Source organism: Helianthus annuus, chromosome 10 (assembly GCF_002127325.2).
Source record: "Helianthus annuus cultivar XRQ/B chromosome 10, HanXRQr2.0-SUNRISE, whole genome shotgun sequence".
NCBI lineage: Eukaryota > Viridiplantae > Streptophyta > Magnoliopsida > Asterales > Asteraceae > Helianthus > Helianthus annuus.
In genome coordinates this window covers 132,214,175-132,234,666 of record NC_035442.2, presented here as the reverse complement: position 1 = coordinate 132,234,666, position 20,492 = coordinate 132,214,175, and positions in this window count along the sequence as shown.

The window sequence follows — 20,492 nt, the reverse complement described above, 5'->3', positions numbered from 1 at the left end:
GGAGTTGTCCGATACAATAGTTGGAAGCAACGGTCTTCGTCATATCTCGGGTTGCACTTTTTTTTTGTTTGTAATCGACGCAATTAATCAACTGTAAGAAAAGTTTATTATCATACATATATATTGGATGGTTATTTAACTTTTTGCTTCAGGGTTGATGAATCTTGAAAGCTTAAATCTCTCATTCACTGTTATTACTGATGGAGGTTTAAAATATTTGTGTGGATTATCAGCTGTTAAATTGCTTAATTTGGATGTTTGCCATATTACAGATACTGGACTTGAAGCTCTTACAAGTAAAAGGAAGGGAAATGTCACCAGCAGTGAGGTATCATACAATTTATTTCCAAAGTTACAGATACTGGACTTGAAGCTCTTACAAGTAAAAGGAAGGGAAATGTCACCAGCAGTGAGGTATCATACAATTTATTTCCAAAGTTAGGTCATCTGAGATCACAATCATATAGTTGCTATTGATTATGAGATTTAGATTGGATCAGGCTGATTAATTATTTATGGTTGAATGAATTATAGAAACCGAACATATCAGGATTATGAATTTGACTTATGAGTACAATGTGTTTTGTAATGAGTAGATGGATAGATTATTTTTTAGCATGATATTCATATAGACGATATCGTTTTCAGATTACTCAACAAGAGTTCACAGAGATGGCATGGCAAGCAATTGTGTCGTCTCCCGAAGTTGCAAGGGAGAACGAGCAACAGATTGTGGAGACCGAGCATTTGATGAAAGCTCTACACGAGCAGAAAAAAGGGGCTGGCTCGCCGGATATTCTCCAAGGCTGGTGTGGACAATACTTGTCTTTTAGAAGCTACGGATAAGTTCATTCAACGCCAACCGAGGGTGACACAGTGTTCTAGATACGGTGGAATTATACGTCTAACTGTTAATTATGTGATGCTTATAACCTTTTCTCACTTGGTCCTTCTAAATGGCAGGTTATTAGTGAGTCAGCGGGTTCGATGTTGGGACAGGATTTGGAAAGCCTGATGCAGAGAGCTAGGGATTACAAGAAAGAGTATGGTGACTCATTTGTTTCTGTCGAACATCTGGTGCTTGGTTTTGTGCAAGATAATCGGTTTGGGAAACCATTGTTCAAGGAATTCCAAATTTCATTGAAAACCTTAAAGAGTGCAATAGAATCCATCAGAGGACGGCAAACAATAATAGACCAGGGTATATACAGTTTATTCATGTTAAGAGATCATGTTAAGAGGAAGAGATGATGAATTAACCCAAGTGGTCCTAATATGTTTTTTTCTCCTGTCCTTTTTTGAACGCCAGGTCCGGAAGGGAAGTACGAATCACTAGAGAAGTACGGTAAAGATTTGACTGCAATTGCCCGGGAAGGGAAGCTTGACCCTGCCATAGGAAGAGACGATGAAATACGCAGATGCATCCAGATTCTCTCTAGAAGAACCAAGAACAACCCTGTGCTCATCGGTGAACCAGGTGTTGGAAAGACTGCAATTTCCGAAGGTTAAGCTATAAAATAAGGCCTATTAGTGCATATTCCGAAGGTTAAACCTCATGATGGTTACTATGTTAATCAACAAAGCATGCAGGGGCTGGTATGTAAACTGTATATGTTTACCTTAGTTTAAACGAATGCACTTTTGGGTGTTGGTTCAAAATGAGATTTTTGAGATATTTATAATTCGAATGTTATCTGAATATTATAATGAAAGCAACAACAGATGGACTTGTAGCTCAACACCAGATGTAATTTTACGTGTTTTTATATTACTTTGATTAATTTTGAAGAAAACACTGTTTAGCTAATTAAGGTTTGCTTGCTACCGTTAGAAACCAACCTTACTCATGAAGATTGGTGGACAATTTATCTTCACCTATGAAACTTACTCCCATATTTACCTAATTCGCTCTAAGAGCCACGATTTTCGTATTGGTACGTGATGTACCCAATCGCAAATCGCTGGCGTACCGATCGCTGTGAAATCACGATCCAAATCGGCGGGAATTCGCAAATTATAGGATCCCAATGGTCAATCCAGTTAAGAAAATCAATCACGAATTCTATGATTCCAATCGCGAATTTTATGATACTGATACGCCGGCTAAATGTTTTTGGGACGTTCCTATAACTGGAAATCGAAATTAAAATGTGTACAAGAACGATCTGATTTCAATTCTTGTGTCGTGAAAGCAACTTCACAAAAATTAGATGAAGGAATCTGACTGATGAGATGGCATGATGGCATGAAGAGTTTAGGGAATTAGGGTTATGTTTTGAGAGAGATGGGAGGTTATTGAACGATTAAAGAGAGAGAAGAGCAAAATAATATATTATTACAATATGGAGAATCTATGAAAATGAATTAAATGTTTGTCAAAATTTCTAAATTACCTTATATTCTAATTAACCTTCCTTACTTAACTATTTATCTACCAAAATTCCATAAATAAGTAAAGAGAAATTATGGAAGTCTAAAAGCTATAATAATTAATATGGAAATTTATATTTTATCTAATTTTATGATGGAAATTTATATTTTTATTTATGATGGAAATTTATATTTTTATCTAATTTTGATTATAATATTTTATATGTTAAAGTAATGATTTTGCTATATTGAACCATATTTCATGGTACACCATATCGGTTCGTACCGAAATGAACCTACCCCTCTTCGTACCGAATACACCAAATCTAGCGAATCGCGTACTCGGTTCGCGTACCAGTACCGGAGCATACCGTGATTTAGGTAACTATACTTACTCCAATTACCAAAAAGGTAAATTATTATTATTATTATTATTATTATTATTATTTTTATTTATTTTTTATTTTTTTTTAAATATCAAATGTATTACCTGTAAGATTACTCTTTATGCAATGTGTTCAATATGAAACAAACCTTAAGTAGTGACTACGAAAACTACATAAGCACCATACATAATGATGATATAGTTGGAGGAAGAAAAAGAGGTGGTTGTGTGGTTATATATTTGCATCGGTGAACCAAAAAGGTGTCTCTTAGATATCCATGCGTCTTTTATCCTTGATTTGTGTTTTATTGGTATCCTTCTTACACATTTAATTTGTTTGTGTTCCTAACATGAACTCGAAATCATGCAACTTCTTTATTGTGTTCTATACTAAATATTCAGGTAAAAATCCATCCAGTACAGAGTGCTGCTAGCATTCCCAAAGAAGGATGTGCAGCACTTCACAAGTCCCCAAAAGAGGTGTGTAAACAGTTATTTTCAGCTTTATTGTAAGTTGTTAAATAAGGAGGTGGGAATTACGACCTGTTTACATAAGAGTGGATTGATTGGATTATTTTTTGTTTAACGGGTCAGACACTAAACTAGCACACACTATAAATATTGCACTAAATTAAGGTAAAGGTTAATCTTTCTTAATATAGTGTAAAGGTACGTTTAACATACACAATGGAGATCCTCTTGAAGGAAACGAGCTGAAACTCGAAAGTTACCCAATTTTTTTTTTAATGTTTAAAGCCAGCTTGATCTTCCCTTGCTTCTTAGTCTTGACATCAATTCTTGCAACTGTGAAAGGTCAGATACATTAGGCAAATCTGACTATCAACTAATGGGGGGCTTGTATCTTGGAAATGATATGCTGCAACCAGTTCAGAATTTGCTTCTAGAGGTGCAAAAAAATACACATTCCACATGATAAATATGATTGACCAGAACCTGGTGGTGTGACCTGTTGAAGAGTAACTCAAAGTTATTCAGACGGGTGGGCTGAAGGATTATCTTATTTATGATTTGTCTAAGCATTGCTTGAGCTACATCATTTATCACGGATTGCTACTTAACAGTCTGTCAATATTTCAATGACTTTTGATGTAAATGACTTTCCATTAGCTGGTCTTAATGGTACTCAGATATAATTTCCTTCATGTGAATGACCCCATTGCCCATAGTTGAGCTAAACCCTCTAACCATTTCAACACCCAGGTGTAAGGCCTCCTAATCCAAGATCTCACTCAGCTGAAGCAACCAACAGGTGTGCGGAATCCACCTGATGATCAACCACTGTAGATGAACACAAGAAAGCAAGGATTTGAGAGAGAAATCAAGAATACACAGAGTATTCTTGATGAAGATGAATGACGTCACACAAAGCGCCGCCAGACAAAAGGCACAATGATTAGGGCACAGAAATTCACACAGAATCGTTACCTTGTCTATTCCATATTAAAGTATATATACAAGGTGAATCTCAGACTTTCCACACCAAATAGAAAGTCCGAACAAAACATAAGGCACAAAGCCTTGCTACAAAACTCAGACAAACCAAGACTAAACAAACTCAGACAAGAGAACTAGACTAAATAAACTCTGTCTAAATAAACTCTTTCTATAAACCTTCTAGAAACTATTCCAATAAACTCTTTCTAGAAAACCTTCTAGAAACTCTTCCAATAAACTCTTTCTAGAAAACCTTCTAGAAGCTCTTCCATTAAACTCTTTCTAGAAAACCTTCTAGAAGCTCTTCAAATAAACTCTTTCTAAACTTTGGACAATGTTCAATAAAGACCCTTGATGTTGGAAGCCTTGCACTTATCACCCAAAAGTGCATTAACAAACTCCCCCTTGATCAGTGCATGGTCTTCATTGAACTTGAGATCTTCAATTCCTCTTTGAAAAGTCGCTACCTGCCCAGACATGGTTCTTCACACAGAACTGGACCACCTTGATGAACTGGTCCGCAAGAACTCGATCCTCTGCATTGTATTTCAGGGGCAGGCGACGAAGCTTCTTCAAGTGTCCTTCCCTCAAGTTTGCGAGCCAAATCGGATCCAGTATCTTCGCAATTTCCACCGACACATTCGTCTCAGTAATCACGGCTTCCCCAGTTTTTCCATGGAGGTACCAATACCCTATTTTATCAAACTTATTGAGATCGAACTTTCTCATAGGTATTTCACGAAGGCAACTCGATGGTGGGTAAACCACTTTCCATTCCTCTTTTCCAGTGAACTTATTTAGATATTTAACCCCTTGACCGACAGCTGGCTTGAACAGCTTCCACTTGCTCTCACGACTTTCAGCAACCAAATGAGGAATCAAACCTCTGATAATAGCCACGTTTGTGTGGTTGTTGAGGTCAAGTTGAGCGATGTGATGAAGATCACGTGCGGGAAGAGTCTGAAGATCCTTAGCCCTAGGCCTGAAGTATTGAACTCCATCAGTCCTCTTAATCATCACCAAGCCATGCTGCTCGTCGAAATCCCAACTACGAATTTGACCCGAGTACTCGCCTTTAGTCGATAGGTATCTCTTCCTTTGCGTGTCATCTGGAAGAACCCTAAACCATCGGCGAGCTGCTGCACTAACTTCTTCGGGAACTCGTAGTGGGTTGAAGATTTCTTCAGGCATTTCAGCGCCAAACACATAGCTTCTGAGAATATCGCTGTTTACCGGTAAGGACTCATACTGAATAGACTTCCCTTTCGCAGTTTCAATAAAGCTGAACTTGCCAGCCAAGTCATCATCTGTACGCCAATCCTCAAATGTTCCCACAACCACTTCTCCAGGCTCTAAAATTACTTCAGCAACAGCCTCTACAGGGCCCTTATCACCACCTGTAACTGCACCTGAGGACTCCCCCTCAACATGAGCCGGAGTCGCAGCTTCAGGAGCACGTGTACTCCTTGACTGCTCCCCCTGCTTTGATGCGTTGGGATCCTTGTCCTTATCAAGGTCTTCTCTGATTTTCTTGAGTTCAGCCAATTTGCACTGAGCCTGGACTTGAAAATCAGAAGATGAACTCTCCCCCTGAGCAGCAAGGAGTGATACAAGACCTGCCACGACCCCGATAAGCCGATCCGAAGTACTAACCAAGGTCTGTTGACGAGCAGACATCGAAGCCTCTTGAGCTATGAACTTCCCCAACTGAATACTCTGAGCCTTGGATATACGGAAAAGCTGGGCCAACTGTTGCTCTCGAGCTACATCCCTTTTCTTCAAGAGTTCAATTTCACTTTGCAGCATAGAAAATTTAGTCTTGTGTTGAAACATGACCTTGGCTACATCTTGAAACTGATCACGAACAAACTCTTGAAAGTTCTGCTTTGTACCTGAAACGGATGGACTCGAAGAAGAAACTGGAGCCGATCTAGGAGCAGGAGGTCTCGAACCAGACGGCTGAGCCCTGGATGGCCTAGAACCTGAAGATGGCGACACTGGAGGACGTGAAGAAGCTTTCTTCCGTCGAACTGATGGCGGATTTTTACCAACAGCGGTCCTTGCACGTGTCCTCCCTGTCTCTGGATCTGGCAAATCAATAGGAGAAGTAGGCTGAACTGGCAAAGATGAACTTCCTGATAAAGCAAACACATTGCTCGTACCCGTCTGAGATGATAAAGACTCAAATAGCGGTAGTACAGGAATAGGAGAAGACATAATCGGCGTATCTGGTAAAACGGACGTAGTCACACTGGTAGCTTCCACAAAGGAAGGGAATGGAAGCGGGGAAGATAGTGTCGGAGGAGCTACAGATAACTCCACATTAAGAAGACCTCTTGAGTCGGATGGAGCAGAACTGGATGTGACTGAAACTGAGGCAACCATCGGACTTGAAGACTGAAGATCCGAAACAGTGACACGTCGTCGCTTAAATTTCGTCAAAGGAGTTGAGGCACGAACCGTATCAAGGACAGGACGTGGACGGTCCGCATCATCATCATCACCAGAAGAGCTAAAAATAATGGAATCTGGATCACTTGCTTTTTCATTCCATCTAGCTAGGCGAATACCCCACTCGGAAGAGGGACCGAGAGAAGCAACCTTCGCTCGAAATAACTCAAGCTTTCTACTTTCTGGGGGACGAATACGATTTTGGAGCTCACTCAGAACTAAACTAAGATATTCCTTTTCGGATGGCATATCATCAAACACCTCATCCACAATAGCATCCTCCATAGGCCGTTTCCCTTTGTCAACAGTACGGGAAGACGGACATGCATCTAAAGCAGCATCAAGCTCTAAAATCTCATTATCAGTTTCTACAGCAACCTCTGTTGCCGAAGACGTAGAAACTGGAACTTGAACAGACACAGCGTCTTGAATCGAAGTAACAGTAACTGGTTCAGAAATCATAGGCTCTTGAACAGGTTCTGGCTCCGGAATAACCGCCGGTGGTTGTTGAAGATCAACCTGAGGTTGAACAACCACGGGCTCTTGAATATCACCAACAAAGATGTGATCTAAACCATCTCTAATGTTTAACCATTGCAAATCAGATTCTGGATTGTAGTTGTCTTGAAGAATAGCACCACACAGGGGAGTTAGAACTGGGCGTGCATCAGTTCTTTTGGACTCTTTAATCTTCGCACAATCCTTGAAAATACGATTACCCATCGGCTTTCCACCGTACGCAAGCAAGGTTCCTTCGAATGAAAGATTCGGCAACAAATGCCGAAAGATAATACAAAGAAATCGAGGATACAAAAGCATCAGTCGCTTGTCATTCGCCTTTAGACCAATCTGCTGTTTGAGAGTTTGGAAAATCATTAGAGAAAAATTGTATGGCTGGTTATAAGGTAACCCGATCATTCCGGACACAAGATCATTACTCATCGTGTCAGTTCCCGACTTTCGTGGAGCCAAACACTGCATCAACACATGAAAGAGAAATCTCCACTGCCCGAGAAACATTGGTTTGGAAATCTCCTTTTTATCAAAAGAACCAGCATAACCGAAGGATCGAACTCCACGTTCCCGAATTTGACGCACATAACACGTGCCACCATAATCTAAGTCACCAAAACGGAGAGCCGTACGAATAACCTCCTCGGTGATAACAACAGAATTTCCAGAAACAGTCGCCTCAATAGAATCATTAACAACCCGAGCTGTACGCCAAAAATCATCAATATATGCTCGCACTAGATGAATATTTTCTGAAATCGCGAAACTAATTCTTGAATTTCGAAGAAAATGGATAATATCGGCATAATCGGCTCCACCTCGAATGTTTACATCTAGCAAAGCAGTTTGATTGTGACCTTTGTGAAACTCACGAACCGGATGCGGTTGTTCGGCCATTTCTGTTGAAAACAGACATAAGCGAAACACATGCATCAGATTAAAAAGTCGAATAGATAAAGAATCTAATCATTCAATGTACACATAACAATCATGAATATTCAACTTGCAAGAGCGAGAACGTGCTGTCACATAATTGAAAAACCACACAGTCAAGATATATAAGAGTCACACTCGAATAGACTAAACACACAGTTAAAGATATATAAGAGTCACACTCGAATAGCTTAAACACACAGTTAAAGATATATAAGAGTCACACTCGAATAGTCTAAACACACAGTTAAACTCGGTGCAGTCCTCAGGTGCTTTGACAAATTTTAGGTGTGATACACAAACTCGGGGTAACAGAAACTCGGTGCAGCAGCTGAACAAACTGTTTCAGCAAACTCGGTGCAGCAGCTGAGGAAACAAATTCGGGCAGTTTTTTTTTTTTTTTTTTTTTTTTTTTTTTTTTAAAAACAAACTCGGGAATAAACAGGTGACTGAACCTCGGGACAGTTTTGAACAAACTCAGACAGTGAACGGGTCACCAAACTTTAAACGGATACTCAAAAACAGTCAACAATCAAACTCGGAGATTTCAATAACCTCGGAAACATCAGGTTAAACTCGGGTGCAGTTTATGTTTATGTTTAAAACTCGGGAAACGGTTTATGTTTAAAACTCGGGAAACGGTTACAAAACCTCGGACCTTGTTTGAAAAATAAACTCGGGTCAGTTTTACAAACTCGGACCAGTTTTGATAAGCAAACTCGGGTCAGTTTTGATAAACTCGGGAATGTTTAAGACAAATAGTGGTTGTAAACTCTTGAACATTTAAACTCGGGACAAAAAATTAAACTCGGAACAGTGGTTGTTTAAACTCGGGAACATTTAAACTCGGGAACATTTAAACTCGGGAATGTTTAAACTCTGACCGAAAGAAACATATGAAACTCGGTGTAATAAACTCGGGGTTAATTGAAACTTGTTAAAACCAAATCATCGAATCAATCTTCATCTCTCCGAACTTACGGAAGAGATGAAGGACCGATTCTCAGAGACTTTTAACACACTTAGATCCAAACACGACTTTAAAGATGGATCAAAAGAGAAAAAATTCAAATTTTTTATCATCTTCTTCATCCAAACAAGTTTCGCGCCAAGAACACATGCTAACACATTCAAATTAAACAAGAAATTTCACATGAACAATCACATTCATACAAGATACTTAACCAAAAACAAAGCTCAAAAACTCTCAATCAAGCAATTTCCTACAAGATTCATCAACCCCAACTTCAAGAACACCAAGTTCTTGAACCTAATCTCAAAACCCCCAAATTTTCTACATAAACCCTAGCTTCAAAGAACTCAAAATCAACACATGAAACCCACAATAAGTAAGAAATCACTAAGATTAAAGCCTAATTTCACAAGGTTTATGAACACAAAGTTCACACTCAAGCCCTAGAATTCAAAATTCTTACCAAGAAACCATGGAGATGAAGAAGTTATGAGTGAAGAGAGACATACCTTTGAAGATGAATTACTAAGATGAACTTCAACACACAAGAATTTTCAGGCTAGAATGGAGGAGAAGAAGAATGAGGGTGAAGGAGGAAGAGCAATGGAGATGAAGGAAAACATAAAACTCAGAGGTTTTTGTGAAAGGAAGAATAGAGAAAGACAAAAAGAAAATCGGACCCCATATACATAAACTCGGTCCCGATTTTTTTTTTTTTTTTTTTTTTTTCACAAATTTATCTATTTTCACTCTAAACCCTTAGCTTTTACTCAACTTCATCAATCTTACCTAAACTTTTGAACTCCTCAATAAAACCATTTAAACCTTCTAATTTAGAAAAACGAACAATCGAGATGAAAAATTTTAACGCTTGAAAAACCGAATGGTTTTATCGACTTTCCCTCCCGATGAAATTTCCCACACACTTAGATAAATCTCACACGACCAATTTTTCAAAGACAACTTATTTTAAAATTACCGAAATTGATGTTTAACACCTTATTTGATAAATTTCACAACCCAAAAGTATTTTAATGAGTTAACTCGCACATAGAAACAAGAAGGCAAATCTTTTTGTGATTTTCCGATTTAAGCTAAACTAAGAATTTAACCTAGAACGTATTTACATTAATTTTCTTTTTGTGAAGTCGGAGCAAAGGAATCATATCGGTTTTTCTGTCGGTATCCAACACAAAAACCATAGTATTTAGCTTTAATGTTTTAGACTAATGTTGACAGTTCAAGACATTCAACGGTATTGTGGTCCACTTAAGTTTTGGCACGCTTTCGAACACTGTTTTCGAGATACGGAATTAAGTGTATTAGGCTGACAGTAACTATGTTTACCCACCTCAGAATATACTCCCGTATCAAGGTATGCGCGAGAGATCATCTTACTGGTGAGTATACCATTTATCATCTGTTTTTGACGTATAAGCTTATGTGAGATACTCACTTATTTGAATTTCAGATGCAAAGGGCACAGGAGCAAGTCATTTGTGATAGAATCACTTATTGAGGATAGACTTGACTCCCGCAAGATTTTGAGGGACATGTGATTGTTTATCACTTATTCGGGTCGGATGCATCATGTTTTGAAGATATTTACACGTACTTATGGTATCATGGAAGATCTAGACTTGCGTCCCTGTTGTTTTCCGGTAAAAGAAGCAACCATGATACCCAGATGATAAACAGCATAAAGACCACGTATCTCAGAACCTCGGCAATCTATCAAACGAAATTACGGTACCAAGACCATATATCCGAGAGATGCGCCACACGAGTTACGCAGTTCATTATGTTTATATACCAAAAACAGGTTCTTATTTACGCGTAAAACCTACCGATGCAACGTATAATGAAGCTGTCACATTTAATAGTTAATCTCATATATATATAGCTATAGTCCTGCACCAGATACGACTAACCGATGTACTATCATTTCCCTTATATCTCAACACGACTTCATTTTAGATTTTCCAAATGTTTTTGTATTTTTCTGAAATTTATCCTACAACTAAGTAAAATATTTTTGGAGTTTTTCATTTTTTTTTTTCCGAAAGCGGTAAGAACTATACAGAAAGGATAAAATAAAGTTTCTATGCGAGTTTTGAAAGCATTTTACTCTGGGTTGATCATGCCAATCATTCGGACCAGATTTTCAAATCTAGCCCGATCGAATGTTTTCGTAAACAGGTCGGCCAGATTATCCAAGGTGTCTACCCTAACCACTTCTATCAACCCCTTCTCAGCACAGTCGCGAATAAAGTGATGCCTAACATCTATGTGCTTAGTGCGTGAGTGATTTACCAGATTGTTTGTTATGGAAATGGCAGAGTTATTATCAACAAGGATAGGAGTTCGAGTAAAATTCAAACCGTAGTCCCTCATTTGCTGCTGAATCCACAAAACCTGAGCACAACAGCTTGAAGCAGCAATGTACTCGGCCTCGCACGTGGATAGAGAAACGGCAACTTGCTTTTTGCATTGCCAAGAGACAAGACGGTTTCCAAGAAGTTGTGCGCCGCCAGAGGTTGACTTTCTGTTCATCCGGCACCCTCCGAAATCTGCGTCAGCATACGCCATCAAATCCAGACCACCTTCAGCTGGATACCACAATCCAAGCTTAGGCGTTCCTTTCAGATATCTGAAAATACGCTTGACAGCTTTCAAGTGCGATTCCTTCGGAGTTGATTGGTACCTAGCACACAAACAAACAGAGAACATAATATCTGGTCGTGAAGCAGTAAGATACATCAATGAACCTATCATTGCTCGATATAGAGTCGGATCCACTTCAGGATCTTTCTCATCATCGGGTGAAAGCTTGAGATTTGTTGGTAGAGGCGTGTCATAGGGTAAGCTATCTTCCAATCCAAATCTCTTGAGAATCTCGTGGACATACTTTGTCTGGTGTACGTACGTCCCGGTTTTTTCTTGACTCACTTGAAGACCTAGAAAGAATGATAACTCGCCCATCGCGCTCATTTCAAACTTTGACTTCATCACCTTCTCAACTCACGACACAACTCTTCATTTGAAGAACCAAAGATTATGTCATCAACGTAAATTTGCACGATCAGAAAATCTCCCCCTTTCTTCAAAATGAACAGTGTGGAGTCGATTGCACCACGCGAGAACCCGTGCTCCAAAAGATGCTTTGACAACGTCTCGTACCATGCTCGAGGAGCCTGATGGAGACCATAGAGAGCCTTGTCCAACAAATAGACCTTGTTGTCTAACCCTGGAGCTTCGAAACCCGGCGGTTGGGACACATACACAGTTTCATGCAATTTCCCGTAAAGGAAGGCGCTTTTCACATCCAACTGATAGACTTTGATACGCATGTGTGCAGCAAAGGCTAGAAACAAACGAATAGCTTCCAGTCTTGCCACCGGTTCATAAACTTCTGTATAATCAATCCCTTCTTCCTGATTGAAGCCTTGAACAACCAACCGTGCTTTGTTTCTGACAACGACACCCTTATCGTCTTTCTTGCACTTGAAAACCCATTTCGTGTTGATTGCATGCTGGCCCTTAGGAAGATCGACCAAATTCCACACCTTTAACTTGTCGAACTGAGCTAACTCTTCTTGCATCGCCTCACACCAAGAATTATCCTTCAGAGCCATTTGATAGTTCTTCGGCTCTATCTGAGAGATAAAACATTCGTGCAGGCTAAGATTGTAGATTTCCTCTTTCTTGATAGCAGAGAACAGACATTGCATTTCTGAAATACTCCTTCGCGTTTGCACTCCCGCAGTTGGATTCCCAATAATATTATCAACAGGATGATGAATATTTGTTCTTGGAACTGGGATTGCCGGAGCTTGAAGATTGTTTCCCAAATTCGATTGAATCTCCCCCTCAGCATGTGCATTACTACTAGAAGCTCCACCATTACCAGAAGACGCATCAACATTTGGATATGCTGAAAAGTCAACGTACAGATCTCCACTTGTAGTTTGAGCAGCTGCATTGGGGATCTGCTCAGCAACAATATCATTTACGATCGAAGAATCAGCGACTGGAACATTCGAAGACACATTAGTAGGAATACTTGCTCTCCAGCTCGCATCCACTTCATCTTGGTTCACAAGATGTGTGTATACAACCTCCGAATCTTCTTCTGAAACATCAGGAAGATCAAACGAATCAAATAATTTATCATAATCATAACCGCTTTTGGGACCGAATTCGGACGGTGGAGGATCGAAACTCAAAGGAGTTATATCAAACACGATCTCCACTGTTCGTTTCTTGATGTTATAAACGCGTTTGTTTGGAGTTCCATTGGCATAACCCAAGAAGAACCCAATTTCACCAACTTCCCCCATTTTTGGAGTATCTTTGGTGCGTTTGATAACACACTTAATCCCAAAAGGCTGAAGTTTCTTGTTTTCAAGTAATTCATAACAAGTTTTATCTTCTCTTTTGACAGTAAGCACATGATTTAACACATAACATGCAGTGTTCACCGCCTCGGCCCAGAAGAAAATTGGCAATTTTGATTCAGAAAGCATAGTGCGGGCCGCCTCAATTAGGGTACGATTCTTCCGTTCTGCAACTCCGTTCTGTTGAGGAACATATGGAGCGCTGAACTGATGAATTATTCCCATTTCCCGACATAACTCATCCATATACTGATTTTTAAACTCAGTGCCGTTGTCACTTCGGATTTTCTTAATAGGAAGTGAATAATTTTTCTCAAGTTGTTTGAATAAATCTCTTAAAATACCAGCGGTTTGATCCTTTGTTTTTAAGAAAAATACCCATGAGTAACGTGAGAAATCGTCAGTGACAACTAAGCAATAAGACATACCACCAATGCTAGCAACATGGATCGGGCCGAAAAGATCCATGTGAAGCAACTCAAGTGGTTTTTGGATTGAATTAACTGTTTTCGGTTTGTGAGGCTTTTGTTTGATTTTTCCTTTTTCACATGATTCACATTTGTTGTGCATATTAAAACTACGTAAAGGAACCCCCATCACCAAGTTGTTTTTCACTAAGTGGTTCATTTTTCGCAGATGCACGTGGCCCATTCTCCTATGCCAGAGATACGATTGATCTTCAGTCGCCTTCGAAAGTAGACAAGTCACTGGAGCAGATGAGTTAACCAACGGGCGCATGTCCATGACATATGTGTTATTCACCCTTGGAGCCCTCATAACGATCCAATCTTCAGGAACAACAAATCCCGGACGCAATACGAAGCAAGCTTTATCAGTGAACAACATCGTGTACTTGTTATCACAGATTTGAGAAACCGACATCAAGTTATGCTTCAATTCTTCAACGTAGTTCACTTTATGCAGCGTGATTTTTCCATTTGACACAGAGCCTTCACCGGTGATGTAACCACCCTTTTCACCGGCAAAATTCACATAACCACCACGAAATAGTTTAAAGTTGTTCAATAATTCTTTATTTCCTGTCATGTGTCTGGAACAGCCACTATCGATATACCAAATATAGATAGCCCTCTTCAGCTGCTCCTACACTCCCCAACAATAAATTTAGTTAGAGTGTGGGACCCAAGCCATGATGGTCTTGGGTCGTCCTGATTCGTCAACATAAGAAAACTCTTTGAAATAACCATCATCGCCTCTGTGTCCACCATTTCCATTTCGGAAATTGTTGGAATGAGTTCCCGCAAATCGTGGATTGTACGGAGTTGACGATCTGTTGGTATAACCAGAGTTTCCATACCCTCGGCTTCCATAGTTTTGGTAATTGTAATTTTGATTCCTGGATGGCTCAAAATTCCTACCAAATCTGGGAGCATCTTCGTGTCTTGAGAAAGATCGTGGATGATTATCCGAATGCGGTCTTTGATTTGGAAATCGGGGGGGTGACGCATTTCGATCATTCACGAATCTGTTCTGTGCATGAGGTCTAGCATAGTTGTTGTTCGAACCTCCAGAACGTTTGTCATTCTCAACTCCTTGAAAAGTGACATGATTTTGTCGTCTGTGAGGGGTTTTCTCACGAGTATCATGTCTTTGAGGTACATTTTCTGCCCCACGGTTAATAACAACGGGTTTCTCCTCTTGATCCTTATTTTGTTGTGATTTAACATTTGGTTTAACATCAGGTTTTACTTCTTGTTTAATCACTTTGTTTTTCTCAACCTTCTGATTTTTACCATTTTTCTTTTCCACATTAACTGATTCATTTTGTGGTTTTTCAACAAATGGTTTCTTTTGATCAGGATCAACAAGTGATTTACCCCTGTCATCTGGACAGTCTGCTGCTAAGTGTCCTTTCCCACGACACTTGTAGCATTTGCGAATTTTCGCAGCGTTCTTCGGACGTTCCTCATGAGTGGTCGAAGATGATGAGTCGTTGGTGGAATTTTTCAAAATTTGGTTCACAAACTGAGAGTTGGAACCTGTTTCAATTTTTACTTCTTCTTTGATAAAATCCTCCCCTTTAACAAACTCAGTTTTAGGGACATTTTTCAAACCCTTTTTATTTTTCCCACGTGACTTTGATTTTGATTTCTCATTTTGAACTTGATTGAAAATTTCCAAAATCTTGTTGCTTATCAAATTTTCAATGTTTTCAAGATTTACTTCATTTTTCTTTGAAACTCCACTCATCTTCGACTGATCTGAGTCTGTAACTTCATCTGGCTCAGATTCTGACTCACTTTGTGGTTCAACTGTCAGAGGAGTCGTTGGCACAAAGTTTGCCAATTCAGGATCAATGCTTGGCATCGATGTATAGTTATGGTTTACCGGAGGAGGCACCTTGGTATAACCAATGCCAAACATTTCTTCCTCAGATTCTTTGAGACGTTGGCTGTTAATACAGAAATTCATCACTTCAGATGAATCCCTGAATTTTTCAATCTTTCGTTGCAAATCCAAAATCTGATTATCTTTTTCCAAAATGATTTTGTTCTTTTCCAAAACACAATTTTGATTCATTTCAAGTTCAGATTTTAATTCCTGATTTCTAAGATTACCCACAGCCACAAGTCTCTCAAATTCAGAGATATCATTTTTCAGTGCTTTTATCTTAATTCGGTGTTCTTTATCCGAATTAGACAAAACCGCAATGAGTTCTCTGGATTTTTCTAAATCTGCAATTAAGTTTGTGTTATGAAGTGCATATCTATCAATCTTAGTCACAAACTCAACACATCTAGCACATCGCTTATCTACAGAAGATGATTTTACCTCAATGCCAGCCATGAATGCACAAGCCTCGTTTTCTACGGAATTTTCTTCCAACCTTTTAGCTTCTGCATCCGCAAATTGCTGCATTTCAGCTGTGGAGATGTTGAATTCAAAGCGTTCTCCTTTTTCTCCATCTTCTGTCTTGCTAGGCTTCTCAACAGTCTCTTCGATCGAAGGACTTTCATTCTCAGTAACATTCCCCGAATCCAACTCTTCCCCAAGAACTTCAGCTACAACTGCAAGCTCCTCAATGCTTGTCTCTTCAACAACCTCTTCAAACACTTCTTCGTTCACAATTTCAGCTATAAAAGCTTGTGACACAATAGCTCCTGAGATGTCTTCCAAAGCACAACCCCAGTCATAAGGCTCAGTCACACTCTGTAAAGGTTGAGCCACCATAGCATTGTTTGTTGAAGATGTGGGATTTTCAGACCCACTTGAACGAGCACTTGAGTTGGAGTTAGCATTTGATGCATTGTATTGATGTCTTGAGTTGTTTCCTCGGGAGTTGTTGTCTCTGTCAGATCTTTCCATCTTCGGCTTTCGACAATCACGTGCGAAATGCCCGTAGATCCCGCAGTTGTAACACTTTACCTTTGACATGTCAACCCCCATTCGAGTCTTTGTCTGACCTCCTATGAACTTCTTACCCGTCTTCAGCAGAAACTTCTTCGCTCTACGGACTAACAGTGCCATATTGAGCTGTAGATCAAGTTCTTCCATTTCGTCTTGATCTATCTGATCAAAGTCTTCATCGAGACTTGACGGTTCAACAAGTTTCCCAAGACAGAAGTTCTCGTATGCAGTCATGAAGGATGCCAACAGACTCATGTTTTCTTCAATCATCTTTAAACAGCTTGCATCAATCTTAGGAATGTTCACACTTGTTCCTTGAGATTTCTGAGCGCCACTAGAAGAGTACATCCCTTGATTTGAATTGGTTGTTCCACTTGAACTGACATTGTTGCTTATGAAGGCGTGTTCACTTGCAGGACCTTCATTTTCCGAAAACAAAGCAACACCGACTCCACCATTACTACCCTTATCCGTTGGTTTCGAAGCCTTATACAACTGAGGATCTTGGATCTTCTCGAATTCAGATGCTTGATCTTCCATATTCCAAGCGTAACCCCTCAGCTTCTGAACAACTTCTTCTAATGTAAGCTCTTCGTAGAGAACACCCTCTCTGATCAAAGCGGTGTACATATTCCATTCTCTCGAAAGACAATTCAGAAACTTCTCAACCTTCTCGAATTCAGTGTAGATACCCTCTTTACTTCTATCAAGTTCGCTCAGCAGATGATAAAATCGATTCACTGTGTCATCAAACGATTCATTCTTCAAAGCCTTGAACACAACGAATTGAGTCTTCAAACGTTCGAGACGTCGTTTCTTGTACATTTCGTTTCCTTCATATCGCTGGATCATACTATCCCACAATTCCTTTGAGCTATTTCTCTTACGGAACGTATGAAGTATAGATTGTGTCATTGCCATCGTTATCATTGACATTGCTTTCTCTTCACAGTCATAAAACTTCTTCTGATCGTCAGTAAGCGCCAAGTACGTATCAATCGTCAACGTACGTACTGGAGTAGCACCACATCCTTTAACGATGCACAACCAGATTTTGATGTCTTTTGCTCGAACATATCTCTCAAAACGCTCCTTCCACTCAGGAAAGTCAAGTTCATTGACCAACAAAGGAGGTTTGTCGTTACTTCCTACCTCAGCATTGTGCTTGAGGCTTTGCACCATCGTAGTCAGATTGTTGTTTGCCATTTTAGACAACAACAGAGAACTTCAAAACCGTGAAGTGAGTTTCAATCAGAGTGTGAATCCCGGATCACAGAAACCTGAAATTAAACACAGACAACAGAGCTCGGACACAACACTGTTAGAAGTTTAAACTAAGACACCCTTACTGATTGAAAAATTTGGACACACTGCACTTATACCTCAGACCAAGACCAGAGTGAGAATATTAAACTCGGACTCTAACTACAGGATAGAAGTAAACTCAGACGACAAACTCGGACTAACACTTTAAAAAGAAAAACAAACACACTCCAAGTTAACTAAACTCGGACACAAAGATTTCTAAACACACTCGGACTCACTTTAATATATAACAAATAAACCTCGGACTAAATTATAATAAAATGAAACTTGGACTATTTTAAAGAACTAAAATAAACCTCGGACTCACTTTAATAAACCTCGGACTAATATATAACAAATAAACCTCGGACTCACTTTAATAAACCTCGGACTAATATATAAATAAACCTCGGACTCACTTTAATTGGACTAAACAACTATTTAATTGGGACACAAAGACTTTAACTCAGACTAAATAAACCTCGGACTAAACAAATAAACCTCGGACTAATATAATGAAGAAACTCAGACTAAATAAAATCGGACCTTAACCCTCACAAGAAACTCAGACAGAACAAGAATTTAAACTCGGACACAATAAATTTCTAAATATTTTGGATTTCAATAAATCTAAACAAACTCAGACTAAGAAAATCTTGAAATAACTCAGACACAATTACAAACTAAATATAGAAAAATTTGGACAAACCTAAACACAAACTCAGACTCTAATAACCCTAAATGGAAAACTCAGACTAAGAAAAAAGCTCAGACTGATTTTGAAACTCAGACAAGTCTCAAAACTCAGAAAGAAACCAATCTTCGGAGTATCTCCCCAATGTGACTACACACTGGTTCAACAATACCCCAGAGACACAAACACAAAGTGTAAACCTCAGACCAAGCTTCCAAAGATCAAAAACTCAGAATCTTTATCTCCTTCAAAGCTCTGTATGAACAAGAACAAAAACCCTGTAAAACCCAGATGAAGAAAACACTAAAAACTCACTAAACTACTCAAAATCCATCATCCAAACACTAGAAAGGAATGAAGAATCATGAATAACACACAAAAACTCACTAAAATCTCACTAAACCCTATCAAAGTATGAACTAATCTCACCAAAACCTTCAAACTAAGAACACCTACAGTAGTATGAGCACACTGCTCTGATACCACTTGTAAGGCCTCCTAATCCAAGATCTCACTCAGCTGAAGCAACCAACAGGTGTGCGGAATCCACCTGATGATCAACCACTGTAGATGAACACAAGAAAGCAAGGATTTGAGAGAGAAATCAAGAATACACAGAGTATTCTTGATGAAGATGAATGACGTCACACAAAGCGCCGCCAGACAAAAGGCACAATGATTAGGGCACAGAAATTCACACAGAATCGTTACCTTGTCTATTCCATATTAAAGTATATATACAAGGTGAATCTCAGACTTTCCACACCAAATAGAAAGTCCGAACAAAACATAAGGCACAAAGCCTTGCTACAAAACTCAGACAAACCAAGACTAAACAAACTCAGACAAGAGAACTAGACTAAATAAACTCTGTCTAAATAAACTCTTTCTATAAACCTTCTAGAAACTATTCCAATAAACTCTTTCTAGAAAACCTTCTAGAAACTCTTCCAATAAACTCTTTCTAGAAAACCTTCTAGAAGCTCTTCCATTAAACTCTTTCTAGAAAACCTTCTAGAAGCTCTTCAAATAAACTCTTTCTAAACTTTGGACAATGTTCAATAAAGACCCTTGATGTTGGAAGCCTTGCACTTATCACCCAAAAGTGCATTAACACCAGGTACAATATTGATGTTTTGTAACTTTGTTTTTTCTTTGGGTAGAGGGGTGTTTGGATTTGCATTTTGGAACTGATCATGGTGATACAATCCTTGGTTTTTAATGTTTGGGGTTTTGGAACTGATCATGGTTATACAATCGTTGGTTTTTGCTTTAGTTGTTTTACCCCTTACTTAATATTGCTTTCTCTGTAATAAGTTATTTAAATGTACCTATTGCTTATAAGAACAATGATGTGTCAAATTATTTTATGATAAAGTTGAATCAGTGTGTATGTGAAGATGGAGCGAGTAAAAAAGTAGTAAATTCAGTGTACATCTTACTTGGAGTTAAAGTTATTTATGTAGTTATATGAGCTGCAAAACATGTGTAATTACTTGTACGCATCATGGTAATATTGTAAGTCATCAACAGTAAAATTGGTAGTTAATATAAAGGAAAAAATACACGCTTTGTAGAGTTTTGATCAAGCCACATAAGTTTCCACAATGAAACTGGTCTTGGTAAGTATTATTTCTCTTCTACAAA